At 59.4% G+C, this 13,942-nt stretch overlaps 1 protein-coding gene across 9 annotated transcripts in view; it reads right to left on the bottom strand.

Moving 5' to 3' along the window:
- RAI1 (retinoic acid induced 1) overlaps positions 1-13,575 on the bottom strand; it is a 103,539-nt gene extending 89,964 nt beyond the window's left edge. For all 9 annotated transcript variants that reach the window (XM_059878340.1, XM_024980811.2, XM_024980812.2 and 6 more), the window contains exon 1: positions 13,169-13,575. The gene's annotated coding sequence lies outside the window, so the exon portion shown is untranslated. The remainder of the gene's footprint in view (positions 1-13,168) is intronic.
- Between the last annotated feature and the right edge of the window lie 367 nt (positions 13,576-13,942).

The raw sequence follows: 13,942 nt of genomic DNA on the forward strand, positions 1-13,942 counted from the left end.
TCGCAAAACCCCTCAACTCATTCTCCAACCCCTACCCCCACACACACAGGCACCGCACTGTACACACAGGCACACTCTTAGCACACAGACTCATATACACACCTGGACACAGTAAGCATGCGAGAATCATCACCCTCCAGTATGGAACCCCCTCAAAGATGGACAGACACACAGCCCCCCACGCCCAGGAACACAAACACACACTCATCCTGGCGCCTGGTTACATTCCATATGGCAGGCAGCACCCAGCCCAGAAGAGCGGCTCCAGATAAATAAGTCATGTTCAGAGCATTAATCTCAGCCCCAACCTGGCTGCCTCCCTGCTACAGGTAAAGCGAAATGGGGCTTCAATATTTCATAAACGAATAAACCTGCTAAGAGAACACAATTTACAAGGCTGCCGGCTGCAGGCTCCCAACAGCCCTCACACATCTTTTCACTTTGGGAACATGTGGTGGTGACTGTGGGTGGTGGCCAGTGGGGCATGATACCTGGTACCCCACCTGCCCCTCTCTTCCCAGGGTGCTCTTCCCAGGGAAGGGTGCGTTCTGTGATTTTCCATCCACTAAATCCAGCTGCTGCCCAGGGACAGGGCCCTGAACTCTCTCCCCTCTTCCGCCTTCCCCTCAAGTCTTAAATGCCTTTTAAATGCCGGTCCATCCTTGGCAGCTCTGATTTTCCAAGGTCTGTTTCACGCAGGGCTGGGATGTGTCAGAACTGAACTGCTTAGGAATGAAGAAAGAAGGCCTGGCAGCGGAGATGGGTAGGGCCAGGGCAGCTTGGAGTTTAAGAGGCAGCTGAGCTGAGGGAGGCTGCACCTGGTGCCAGGCCTACAGGCCTATAAGGGGAGGCCAAGCAGCCCAGGGCAGCAGAAACCTGCTCCTAGGACATAGAGAGGGAGCAGAAGGGGGCCACAGGGCCAACTACAGGCTAAGTCTGCACCTGGCTGGGCAAGGGGGACCCGGATGTGACTGAGGTCTGGGACCTCGGTGTGGCCTTGCTGCTGGAGCCTGGTCTCCTCAGGGGCAACAAGTCTTCAACAGCTCTGCACAGGCTGGGTGGCACTGGCTGGGCTCGGTGGCCCCTGACCAGACTGCAATTGAGGAGCCAGGGCAAGGGTTCCTGGGGTCCAACCAAGATGGAGAGAGATCCAACCAAGTTAGGAAGCAGCCACCCAGTCTGACTCCTCTCTGAAGCTCCCGAGATCCAGTTCCAGTTCTCTCCAGACTTACAGACTCAGGGAAAAGGAGCAGGCTTCACACAGGAAGGGAGAAAAGCAGGACATCACATGGCTCACAGAGGAAGAAGGCGGCACCCTTTAACAAAAGACCCCAGGACAGGGCAGAGAAGAGTGAAATGAGGCTGCCTTTGGGGCCTGGGAGTTTGGGTGAACTGCTTTCCATTTGCCTTACTTTCCAGAAGTCTATAATCACTACTCTTTCTGTAGTAGGGGAGAAAGCTATTAAAACACAAGGGCCTTACAAAACCAAATATACAGCATGACTCCATATTCTATATTTATTACATATATCGTGTTTTACTGTATGTCTAGAGAAAAAATGCTGACAATGATTATGTTCTGGGGGTGGAATTATAAGAGGTTTTTGCTTGTCATCTGGCACTTTTAGGTTTTTCTAAAATCAACGTGGTTATAACCTGGTGAAAGTGTTAGTTGCTCATTCCTCTCCGACTCTTGGTGACCCCCATGCACTGTAGCGCCCCAGGCTTCTCTGTCCATGGAATTATCCAGGCAAAAATATTGGAATGGGTTGCCATTTCCTTCTCCAGGGGATCTTCCCAACCCAGGGATTGAATCCGGGTCTCCCACATTGCAGGCAAATTCTTTACAGTCTAAGCCATCAGGGAAGCCCTTTATAACCTGATTTTATTTTTAAAAAACCAAAATGCTCAGGCCTGATAAGTTCTTTTCCACATCAAGTCCCTCCCGCGGCCACTGAAGTCCATTCTCACCCTCCCAGTGCGAGTTCTCGAAAGGCCAAGGACAGCTGCCCCCGCCCAGGACACTTTTTCCAAGGCCCAAGACTGCACCCTTCAGCGGCCTGCCCAGGCCATGTGCGGGCGAGCAGAGGTCAGCCGAGTGCCCGGGGGAAGACGGGGGTTAAGGCCCGGGAGTGACCGGCGGGACACCGAAGGCACGAGGCCCGAAAGGGCATCAAGCAAGGCAGGCAGCTGGCGAAGGAAGGGCAGAGCCAGGGCCAGGCCCGTAGGGGAGTACGGGACGCAAGGCAACCGACCCGGACCGGGACGAGAACCCGGGGACGCCAGCCCGTCCGGAAGCCCCGCCCCGCGCCCCGGTTCCCGGAAACCAGGGGCCGTGAGGGGCGGGGCCTGAGCCACGCCCACAGCCCCGGTTCCCGGAAGTCGCGGTCTGCCGAGGCCAGGGGCGGGGCCTCGAATCCCCACCCCGCGACTGCGCGGGGCACGCCGGGATGGGCGCTGCCATGGCGACGCAGCGGCCACCCCGCCCCTCCCCGCGCCCTGGCCTCCGGAGTCGCGGTCGCGGCCCTGGCTGGGCTCGTCCGGCCTGATGCGCCGAGGCCCCAGCCTGGCCGCTTTGAGGGCGCCGCTGGGAGCGAAGGGAAGCCAGGAAGCGCGGGCGTTTGCCCTCCCGAGGTCGGGGAGGAGAGGAAATGGCCCCCGAGGCGGTAATGCAGCTGCCTCTGTGTCTGGCCTGCCGGCTCCTACCAAGCCCTCCCCGAGGTGGGGCTGCGCGCGCCTGGACAGGCGGGCCAGCCCGGGCTGCCCTGTTAGGGTCCAGGATTTGCCCCCGAGATGGCCCCTCCATCAGCGCAGGGGATGCTGGGCTCCAGGGCCTAGGACCCGAGATGCCAGCTTCTGTCCACCCACATGCCAGGCATCTGTTACTGAACAGTACGAACCCTTTGCTCCGCTGCCCTCTAGGCCCCCTCAGTGCCCTCTCAGGAGACCCAGCCAAGCTGGCAGCCCGCCAGGCAGACCCTGATCCTTTCTTGGCCTGTATCCCTGTAGGGTGGGGGTTCACACGACGGGCCAGGCCAGTCGGGCCGGATGACTATCTCCCCAGTCCTGTGTGAGTGACTCTGCCCCAGTAGGTGGGCAAACAAGCCCAGATCTGTTAAGGAGTGAAGTGGCAGGGCTGGGACACAGCCAGGCTGACTCCAGAAGCCTGTCCACACACAGTGGCACTCCCTGCTCCCTGGCCGCCCAGCCTGGGCTGGTCCAGCCGCCTATCTCTGCCCAGAGCACTGGCCTGGCCTGCAGTCCCCTCCCCCGCCCCCTCCTTCCCCTCCCACCAGCCGGCTTCCCTTCTGAGCCGCCAATCTGCAACCACACAAAGCCCTGTTTGTTTGCTTTCTCGGCTGCTCCCCCTGGATCCGATGTCTTTCTCTGCTACCTGCCGGCCTGGCTTCCTCTCCAGAAAGCCTTCCCAGACTCCTGAAAGGAAGGAGGGGCCAGTCATCCTCCCTAGAATCCACCTTCTTGGTTCTGGGGGTACCCAGCCAGAGCAGTCTGATGGCTTTGTAGCCCCCTCACTACCTCTCAGAATTTTGGGGTGCCTCCTGGGCAAAGCAGGAGATGCCTGCAGCCAGAAACTGGGACGGGGGAGGGGAGCCAGAGCAGTCCTGCCAATCTCCCTTCTTTTGTGAGCAAGGCTTGTTTTGTCAATCAGGAAGGCTGCCCCTGACTTCCCTCCCAGCAACTCAAGGGGGCTGCCAGAAGATAAGGAGATGAATGGGGCCAGGACGGCAAATTCGAGGAGGCGGAGGGACACCCCAGGTTCAAGGCCATCACCCACCCTTGCTCTTTCTGAGGGTACCCAGGCTCACCAGGCTCTAGGATGAAGGGTTACAGGCTGCACTGGGAGCCTGGCTTGGGAGGTACCCTCTCAGTGCCCACGCTAGGCAAGCACCTGGGCAGATCTGTCTCCATGGCAGGCACTCTCTGCAGTGTCTTGGGACACCCTATCAGCCTGAGCTGAAACAGGGCTTTCACAGACACAGAAAAATAAACACCCGCATTCCACACCACCTTCTCTACCTGCAGAGTAGGGGCTGCCCTCTCTCCCCAATCAAATAATGAAACCCAACACTGATACCGCACAGAGATACCACAATCCCGCCTGGTTCCTTCTACCCAGGGTTCTTTCACTGCACCGTCACACGGGTGGCCTAGGGCAGGTCCTAACCTCCCTGGGCCTCTCTCTTCCCCTTCCTGTCCCCTTCCATGCAGTTTAACCCTTAAAAGCAACTCCAGGACAAAGGTGTGGTTGTGCCCACTTGACAGATGAAAGCAGGCTCTGATTGAGAAAGCTACAGAGACTGAAACTGCTCTAGTCAGAATTCAAGCCCACTTCTGACTCCGAGGCCTAAAAAAAAAAAACCCCACCAGGTCACAGTATTATTTCATAGAGATTATCTGCTGAATGGATGAGTGACCACCAGGAGATGAATGAGGAACAGGCAGGGCCTGGCTTTGGAGCCCAACAGATTGTGGTTTCCAATCTCAGGTCTGCACTTGGTCGCTGGGTGACCTCACGCAGGTCACTTAACCTCTCTGAGCTTCAGTTCCTTGATCCATAGGAGTTGGTTAATAAGGCTTAGAGAGGACCACCCAGTGCTGAGCACAATAGCAGGTACTCATTAAATGATGGCTTTTCTCCATGATTCCTCTCAGCAGCCAAAGAGCCAGGCATCCACTTATTAGAGGAACCAGGTCTCTCCTACCTCCGCTTTCACCCACCTGTCCCCGCTGCTGGGCATCCCCCCCGTCACCATCTCTGGCCCTCTGCAATGCTCAGGCTGAGTTCCCCGGGCTCCTGTCCTGCCTGGGAGAGCAGGGCCTCTGTTTAAGCAGCCAGCACAGGGGGCCCGGGGTGGGGGTGGGGGTGGGGGGGGGGGGGTCACTGTCATCCCAAGGGAACAAAGCCAGCACCGTCCACATCCTGCTGGACTCGAGAAAAGAGAGCCACTCAATTAAGTGTGATCTGGCCAAATGTCTGTTTTTTGTGCTATTTCGGGCCACAGTGGGGATTTTCTGTGCTCCTCTCAAAGGTGTCCTAAACCAGATTCCTTCCCATTTCCCTCATCCCTGTGTTTGAAATGAAAATATTGTTCTTCCTCTTCTTTTTTTTCCTAGTTCTCTTTCCCATCTATCAGACAGATGCAAATGAGGGAAGGGGCAGAGCTGGGACCTCTCCAGAGGGCAGCATTTCCCTCCCACCAACCCACCAGGCCTCCGCAGGGCACCCCCCCACCCCAGTGCCCTGGAGCACAGCATGCTGGGAGATGCAGTTGCCTCAAACCAAGCAAAGCAGAGAGGTCCCTGGTCTTGAGGCTGGGTCATTGTCTGCTGTTGCCCCAGACACACACCAGGCATCTGCCCCTTCTACCACACACCTCTGCCTTTCTGCTTCTGAGCCTTTTCTGGGACTGCACCCTTCCACCCCCACCTCTGCCTGGATGCCCTCCTCCAAGGCCTCCGCTGCAAGGGGCGCCTTCTTAGCTGCAGCAGGGTCACAGGTGAATGAACCTACATCCACACAGTCACGTCTTTGAGGTCTGCTCACCTACCAGACTGAGGGCTTCACAAGGGCAGGGGCACAGCCATGTCGTCATGTGGCTCCAGGACAAGGCTGCCCAAACCCCTCAGCACTGCTGACGTTTGGGGCCAGGTAACTTGTGGGGGTGTGTCCTGTGCATCCCAGGATGTTGAGCAATGTCCCGGGCCTCAACCTACTAGATGTCAGCACCCCCTCCCCCAGTGGAGACAACCAAAAACATCTACAGACAGGGCCCCAGGCCACCCGAGGGACGAAATCACTCCCAGTTGAGAACCACTGCTCTGAGGCCTGCATCCCAACCTCTGCCCGCCCCCAAATGAGCAAATACACAACTCTCCCTACCCCACCAACAGGTGATTTTTATTTTACCTCTTATCATGCATGCATGCATGCGTGCAAAGTCACTTCAGTCATGACCGACTCTCTGCGATTCCATGGACTGTAGTCCACCAGCTCCTCTGTCTACGGGATTCTCCAGGCAGGAATACTGGAGTGGGTTGCCATGTCCTTCTCTAACCTCTTAGCATCATCACATGCAAATTTCATTTCCCATCATACAGAAGCTTCCAGAAGACAGGCCCACTTGACCTCAGCTGTGTATCAGTGCTGATCCACGGTTACCATTTTCTGCAGGAATAACTCTCAAAGCATCAAAGAGCACCTGAGTAAAAGCCAACTCTGTTCCCACTTCGGCACCCTGCCCTGGGCTCCTGTGTGATTGTGCTTCAGCAGCTAAATGTGTCAGGGCCTCGGAGTCTCTGCCTTATTGTAACAATTCTTTGTCCCATGCTAGTAACAGACTTACAACTTCACATCTCTAAGGAGCTGTGGCCCCCAAGAAGAAATCTTTCAAGTGTTTTGTTTTGTTAATATTTATTTATTTATTTGGCTGCGTTGGGTCTTGGCTGTGGCACGTGGGATCTCCTCTCTTCAGGACAGCGTACAGGATCTTCATTTGTGGCATGTGGGATCTAGCTCCCTGACCAGGGATCGAACCCAGGCCCCCTACATTGGAAGCTCAGAGCCCCAGCCACTGGACCACCAGGCAAGGCCCTCAGGTGGTTTTTAACTGACATATTCTGAGAAGTATTATCACTAATAGGCAACATTTATTAAGCATTTTGCTATGTGCCAACCGCAGCCAAGTGCTTTGCAGGCATCTTCTCGTTCAGTCCTCTTAGAAAAGAAACTATGAAATTGGTGGTGTCATTTCTGATACCTGATATATGAGGAAAGAGAGGCTCAGAGAGCTGGAGGAACCTGCCTAAGAACACCCAGAGGTGGTCTGGTGGCCTCCGTCGATTGAAGGTGTCAATCGGAAAATTCACTCAGCTTCAGTTCTCTTTTTAATTTACTTGCCTGTGTTGGGTCTGCAGCTCGTGGGGTCTCCCTTGTCACGTGGGATCTTTCATTGTGGCAGGCGGCTTAGTTACTCCAAAGCATATGGGAGTTCAGTTCCCCAACCAGGGATCCAACCCGAGTTCCCTGCATGGCAAGGTGGCTCTTCACCACTGGGCCACCAGGGAAGTCTCTCAGCTTCAATTCTTGATACTGAAGTTACTTTTTGAAGTCTGAAGCCCACCTGGTGCCAGGCAGGGTTACACCTTCCCAGGCGGACAGGCCTCACCCACTGGGCTCCTGAAGTAGACACCTGTCCCCAGGGCTCCTTGGAAGATTCGACCCCGGAGGCTGTGGCTTGCCGGGGTGGGGGCTTGCGGCCAGGAGTTCGGAGGGCCACCACCTGCTTCCTGGGTGTCAGGCCTCACAGAAAAGCCCTGGCTGCACTGCCCTCCCTCAGCAGGGAGCAGGTGCCGAGATTCTTCAGGGCAAGAATAAAAATGAACCATCTTCTAGCACCTTCTATGTATTTCTATGCATTAAAACAGGCTCTGTCTGAAGAATTTTACCTGCATCAACTCACTAATTCTCCCAACAAACCCATGAGGCGAGTGCTGACATACCCCCAACCCCCCGCCCCATGTCACCGATGAGCAAAGAAACAGTAAGCAGCAGGGCCATGATGCGAACCCGAGACGCTGAACTCCAAAAGGCAGGTGCTTATCCGCACTGCCGTATTACAAGTGTCTTGTGTTGACAGCTGTGTTCCCCGCACTCTGGTCTGAGCGAGGTACTATGTGATTTAGGAACAAATGCACGAAGAAATGAATGAGTCTGTGGTTATGCTGCCACCCGAGTCCACCCCACAGCACCAGGGCCAAGCCCCTTTGCAAGCAGAAATTCTGGCTGGAAAACTAATTCTCACCTGCCCCACCAGGTGACCAAGACCCATGCGATCCATCCACCTCTACCTGGCTGGGGAAGAAACAGGCACCAAACTCTCAGTTTCGGCCCACGTCACGACAGGACTGGAGCGGTCACAGCCACCTCTTCCCATAAAGTCCTTCAGCGGGAGGAATAACAACTTGAGTCTCCACACAGTAGGCTCCAGGGGCCGGGGACTGCGCCCATGTGAAGGTGGGGAGATGGAGCCCCCGGCAGGACAGCCACACCTGGACTTGACCCTGGGCTTTCCAGACGACAGAACACGCTGCATGCAGAGTTCGGACAGGAGGGGAAATGTGCTGGGGGCGGGGGTGACTTTCCTGCAGCAGCAGCTGGAACTCAAACCCTGTCCTGACTCCAAACCCAGGGCTGTGCCACTGCTCAGCCGTGATGCCCCGACTGAACCAGACCAGACCGAGGCATGGTCTCCAGGGAGGGGACCAAGTATGACAGAGTCTGTACACCTCACGTGGGACCCCTGTCTGGGGCCCATTCTGGCCCAGAGCGGCCCAAGCCCCCCCACTGACCCCCTCCGCCTCCCCCCACCCCTGCCTTGCCCTGCCCCACTGCATCTGCTCCGCTCCCCTCCCGGCTCCCTGGACCCCCTTCCTGAGCCCAGTCACCACATAGTAACTGTATGACCGCTGTCCACCGGCCTGGAGCCTCTCAGCTCTGAGCCCTGCAAGCCCAGGGCCAAGAGGGGGGGACTTGGCAGGGAGGGGGTGTCTGCTGGGTGAGTGATGGTTGGCTGGTCCCATGGGAGCCCTGGTGCTCCTGGCCCATCCTCCTGTCCCTCTTGACCAAGTGCCCTTTCCCACGTTGCTCTTTCCTCCCACCGCTACCCGCCCCCCACCCCACACACTCTTCACACGGATTCGAGAACCAGCAGAGCAAAAGCTTTCCGCTGGCAGCCTAGCCGTCTGCGCCTCCGGCCACTGGCACCCACCCTGGTGTCACATTCCAGTCTTGGATCCCAGTGACCCACCCAGGCACAGGGCACGCTCTGCCTCAGTCCCCAGGGAAACAGGATGAGCCAGTTCTTCCCACCCGCCCCATCCCCCCTCCCAGGGAGCAGTGGGGCCCCTCACTTGTCTCCTCTATGGTCTGACAAACAGAATCCTTTGACCAGCACCCTGAGAGTCCCCAAGATCCCAATAGGACCCCCAAAACAACACTGTGCCCCCCCCAGCTCACCTTCTCGCCCACCCCTTCCTGCTGGGAAGGCTTCTGAGTGCTCTGTGCTCCCCCGCTTTGCCCGTGGAGCTGCAGAGAGGAGGCGGCCAAGCCCTGGGCCTCGATGCCTCAGCCTCCTGGGGAGGACAGACACCGACAGAATTACCGCTAATTCCGTGATGAACGCTATGCTTCAGCTGTAGACAAAGGGGAATGACTCAGTTCTGCCGCGGAGGTCAGAGCAGGAGACAGGACGTCTGCTTTGGTCCCAGGAGGCAGGGAGAAAGGTGCAGGGAAGCCCAGGTGGAAGGAACAGCTGGGGCCAACGCAGCACAGAGGCAGCAATGCCAGGGCTGTCTCCGGGGGGGCGGGGGTCTGCTGCAGCAGAAGGGGAAGGGGCAGAGCTGGCGAAGGACAGGAGAGGCCCCCACCTGGGAAGGGCTCCTGAGCAGACCTTTATTCGGAGGCAACAGGAACCCCAGGGCGACACTGCCGTGATGGAGAAAGGTCACCCTGTAGTGGGGCCCACACGGGAGGGGGCAGGATGGAGGCAGGGAGGCCCATGAAGAGGTTGGGCAAAAGCTAGCCTCTCCCGTCACGGCCTTTGTGAACCAAGTCCTCCCTCTTGGCCACAGGACACAGGCTCCATCTGCTGCAGCCACCAAAGAACCACTGGTGTGCTCCCACCGCCAGGATCACCCCCCTCCCCACCTACCTGAGCTCCAAGTCCCCTCAGCCATGCAGCTTCACCTCCACAAAGCCCTCCACCTCTGGCCAAGTGAAGACACTCTCACCTCTGGACTTCATGCTCAGGCTACCCATCCCCCATCCTGAAACTGACTCATGTGGTCCCCATCTGCCCCTCCTCATAGGAACAAGTCCCGCCAAAGATGCTCCTTCCCTCACTGTCCCCAGCACACCTGCCAGCTCTTCCATGGGAGGCCCTGCTTCCCCTCAAGACCTGGCAGGAGCTCCCACTTGTCCCTTTGGGTACCATGTGGGTCCCACCCCTGGGCTGTGACCTTGCAGGCAGGTGTATTAAGCACTGCTGCTGCTGCTAAGTCGCTTCAGTCGTGTCCGACTCTGTGCGACCCCATAGATGGCAGCCCACCAGGCTCCCCTGTCCCTGGGCTTCTCCAGGCAAGAACACTGGAGTGGGTTGCCATTTCCTTCTCCAATGCATGAAAGTGAAAAGTGAAAGGGAAGTCGCTCAGTCGTGTACGACTCTTAGCAACCCCATGGACTGCAGCCCACCAGGCTCCTCCATCCATGGGATTTTCCAGGCAAGAGTACTAGAGTGGGGTGCCATTGCCTTGTCCAGTATTAAGCACAGGACTTCAAAATAGTGGGCCCTGGGAAATACCTGGTGGGCCCGCGAGCCCAGGTGCCTCTCCCACGGGAACACTGCCAACCTGCAGGGCTCCACCTGGTCCTGCCTGCTGAACCACATGTTGGGGGCGGGGGGCGGGGAGAGACATCCACGCACAGCCACATGTGACTATTAAAGCATGAGGTACAAACACAGATGGCCATGGAAAGGCAGTAGTGACAATAACGGTGTCAAGGCCAGCTGGCGTTTATTGGGAGAGACACTGTTCTCAGATTCATGGGTTGCGTGGACTCATTAAAGCTTCACCACAATCCAGTGAGGCTGGAACTGTTATTAGCTTCTTTGTACAGATGGGGACACTGAGGTACAGAGATAAATAACCCATTCAATATGTGGTAAAGCCAGGAATCACCCAACACCTTCCCCTGGAGCTCCCCCTGCCATGACCCCCGCATGACCCCAGGAAGGGAAAGGGGAGCTGAGAAGAGCACGAGGCGAGGCGTGGTCCAGATAGGGGTAAGAGGAAGCTCTGTGTTTGTGTGTGTCAGACGTGTACGCACAAGTGAACAGCAAACCACATTCAAAGTGCTAACTGGGGTTACTGGGGGCACTTCTACCCTATATACCTCTGGGTTATTTGCATTTTTCACAATGAGAACAAATCCATGTGTCACCTGAGTAATTCAAAAAGAGAGACACTGTCAGGGCCTCAATTCATGTTTGTTGAATGACTAGAAAGCAGACTCATTTTCTAGGCCTGTTTTTTCAAACTCTGGGTATGACCCATTAGCGGATCGTGACATCAATTCAGGGGTCACAGAATGCAATTTAAAAAAAAAATCAAATAGACTAGAACAGAAAATATCAGACCAGGGCACAAAACAGAGGAAAGAGCTATTTCACTCAACTTTCGTTTCAGTTACACACAGTGGGCATGAATGAAGCTGGGACCTGAAATGTGTTTCTTACTGCAGGTCACAGGTGAGGTCCTGGAACCCGCAGTCCAGACCCAAGAGCCTGAGGAATCAGCCCGGGCCCTGCTGCACAGGCCTCCTGGTCCAAAGTGGCAGAATGGGTGACCTCCCTGTGTTTAGGAAGCTGCCGGGGTGCCTGGCTGTTGGAAAGGTCACACTCAGCCCGCTCTGGATCACCCGCAGACACACAATCCTGGAACCAAGGCTTCTGAGTGTGAGGGTCTTCCCCAAACCACAATGTCTGTGTCCACTCCCTCTGGGTCACCCAAAAGGCCACTGCTCCTAAAGACTCGCTCCCGGATGCTCCTGTGGGGGGGCGGGGTGGGAAACTAAAAGATTCCTTGCCAGTTTCCAGATGCGAGGCCACGTCCCAGGGAAGCCTCTGGAAACGCAGCCGTGTGGTCAGTCGGGAGGGGCCTCCACTGAGTCTGCAGCGAGGGCCGCTCCCACCCAGGGTGGGCCTGACCCCTGGCAGAGTCGGTCTGCATGGAGGATCTGGTGCGGGCAGAGAAGCAGAGCCCCCAGCCCGAGGCTCCCAGGGCGCTGGCGCCTCCACATCAGAGCTCGCCTAACTCACCCCGCCTCCCTTCCCAGGGCAGCAGACAACTAAAAAAAGATAAAATAAAAAGAAGTAATTCCCCTGCTTTGACGTCAGCTCGAGGTCTTAACAGCCCAGCAGCGGCATGAAACTGGATTGCAACCAGATGTAATGCCCTTGAATCCTCCACACGCCACTGCGTTGGAAGACAAATGGCAGGGGGTTGAGCGGGTGGAGGGAACCGTGCGGGTCCCGCGTGGGTCCCGGATGAGAGCCTGCGGAAACCCTGGGAAGCCCAGGCCCGGGTCGCCATTCAGGCGTGCTGCCTCCCCTCCCCCAGCCCCCCAGAAGCGCATTGTTACTCCGGATGGCGTCTTCATTCAGGGCCAGAGTCCCAGCGCCGCCCCTGTCGGGGGCTCCCCGGATCAGGCACGACTCGGGCCGCGCTCCGGCTCCGGGTGTGGATTTGAGGACGACCCAGAGCCCAGGAGGGGAAATCGCTCGCTGGGAAAACGGGCGCCCCAGGAAGCTAGGGCCGCCACGGCCTCGGGCCTGCGTGGTGTTTCGCTTCCCCTCCGCCCCTCCTGGGCGGCCCCCGGCAACCAAAGCTCCAAAGTCACCCCCGCGTCCTGCCACCCCCTCGCCCCCGCCGCATTTGGCGACGCCGCCTTGCGCCCGGCCCTCGCGTCCTCCTCTGGGTCTCCTGTCTCCCAGGCGCCGGCCCAACGACCTGGCCGGTGGTGCGCCGCCGTCCGTCCAGGGACTCGCGTGGCCGGAGCCCCCACCGTGACGTCACCCCGAAAGGCCCCTGCGCCCCAGGCCTGGCCGAGACGGAGCTCCCCGGCCTCCCGGGCCGCTTCCTGCCCGGTGGCGCGGCCTGCGCACAGGCCCGGGCGCCCCTGCCCGCGTCGGAGCACGGATCGGGGCTCCGCCGAGGGCCTCACACGCCGCCCCTCCCCATCACGGCCCTCGCTGCCCCGGCTCCCACGCCAGGGCCCCGATAGGCCCAGAGGCCCCCAGAGAAGTCGGCTCCCCGCCCCCCACCCGGACGCCCTCACAAAGCTCGCCTCCGGTCCCGGCGCGTCGCGAATGCCCCGGTCCCTACCCCCCGCTCGGGGTACCCCCGGGGACAAGCACGCGCACAGTCCTCGCGCCCCCGCCTCGCACCAGCCCCGGCCCTCGTCCCACGGCGCGGGGCGCCCCCACCCCGCCGCAGCTCCTCCGACTGCCATCCGGTGACCTCGCGCCCCCCGCACACAAAGCGACTTCCCCGCGGCCCCCGCGCCCCCGCCCCGGCCCTCGGTGCTCACCTCGGCGCGCGCTCACTCGGGGGCCCGGGGTCTGGCGCTGCGACTTCGCGGCCCGGAGGTCCGGGAGGCCATAGGGGTCGGGGCGCGGCGGCCCGGCCGGCCCGCGGCCAGGCAGGAAGGAGGGTGGGCCGCGGCGCCCCCTCCTCGCGCCGGCGCTCGGGCGGCGGACTGGGCGGCCTGCTCGGCGCGCTCTCGCCCGGCCGCGCCTCGCTCCGCGCCTCGCCTTCCGAGCGCAGCCTCGGGCGGGGGCGGCGCCCGGGGCGCAGGGACCAGGCCCTGGCCGCGCACCTCCGGGCCTGCTGGCGTCGCAGGGCCGCGGGGAAATGCGGTCCCCTCCGCGCAGGAAGAGCGGGCGGCGGGCGCTGCGCGGGGGGAGAAGGCGGCGAGAGCGCGAGGAGAAAAGTTCCCGGCCGCCTGGCCGCGCTCGCTCGCCGCCCGGGCGCCAGGTGGGCCGTGCGCCCCGACAGCGCCCCCTGGCGGCCCGCGCCCGCTGAGGGCCTGGGGCGGGGGTTTGGACGGGGGGACCCCAGGGGGCCACAAGGACGCGGGGGCCGGGGCCGGAACCTCGGACGGAGGACGTGGACTGGCACTGGCGCTCGAGTGCTCCGAGCTCCAGCCGAGTCCCGGGGCCAGGCCCCCGCCTTCACCCACCACGTCTCTCCCTGTGACCTCGCCTTCCCCGTCTGGGAAACGTTCCGACCTCTAAGCTAGGACGCCACCGCGCAGAGCTCTCTTCACTCACTGGCACCTCGGTGGGTTCAGAGTGAGCAGAGA

The sequence above is a fragment of the Bos taurus genome, chromosome 19, assembly GCF_002263795.3.
Source record: "Bos taurus isolate L1 Dominette 01449 registration number 42190680 breed Hereford chromosome 19, ARS-UCD2.0, whole genome shotgun sequence".
NCBI lineage: Eukaryota > Metazoa > Chordata > Mammalia > Artiodactyla > Bovidae > Bos > Bos taurus.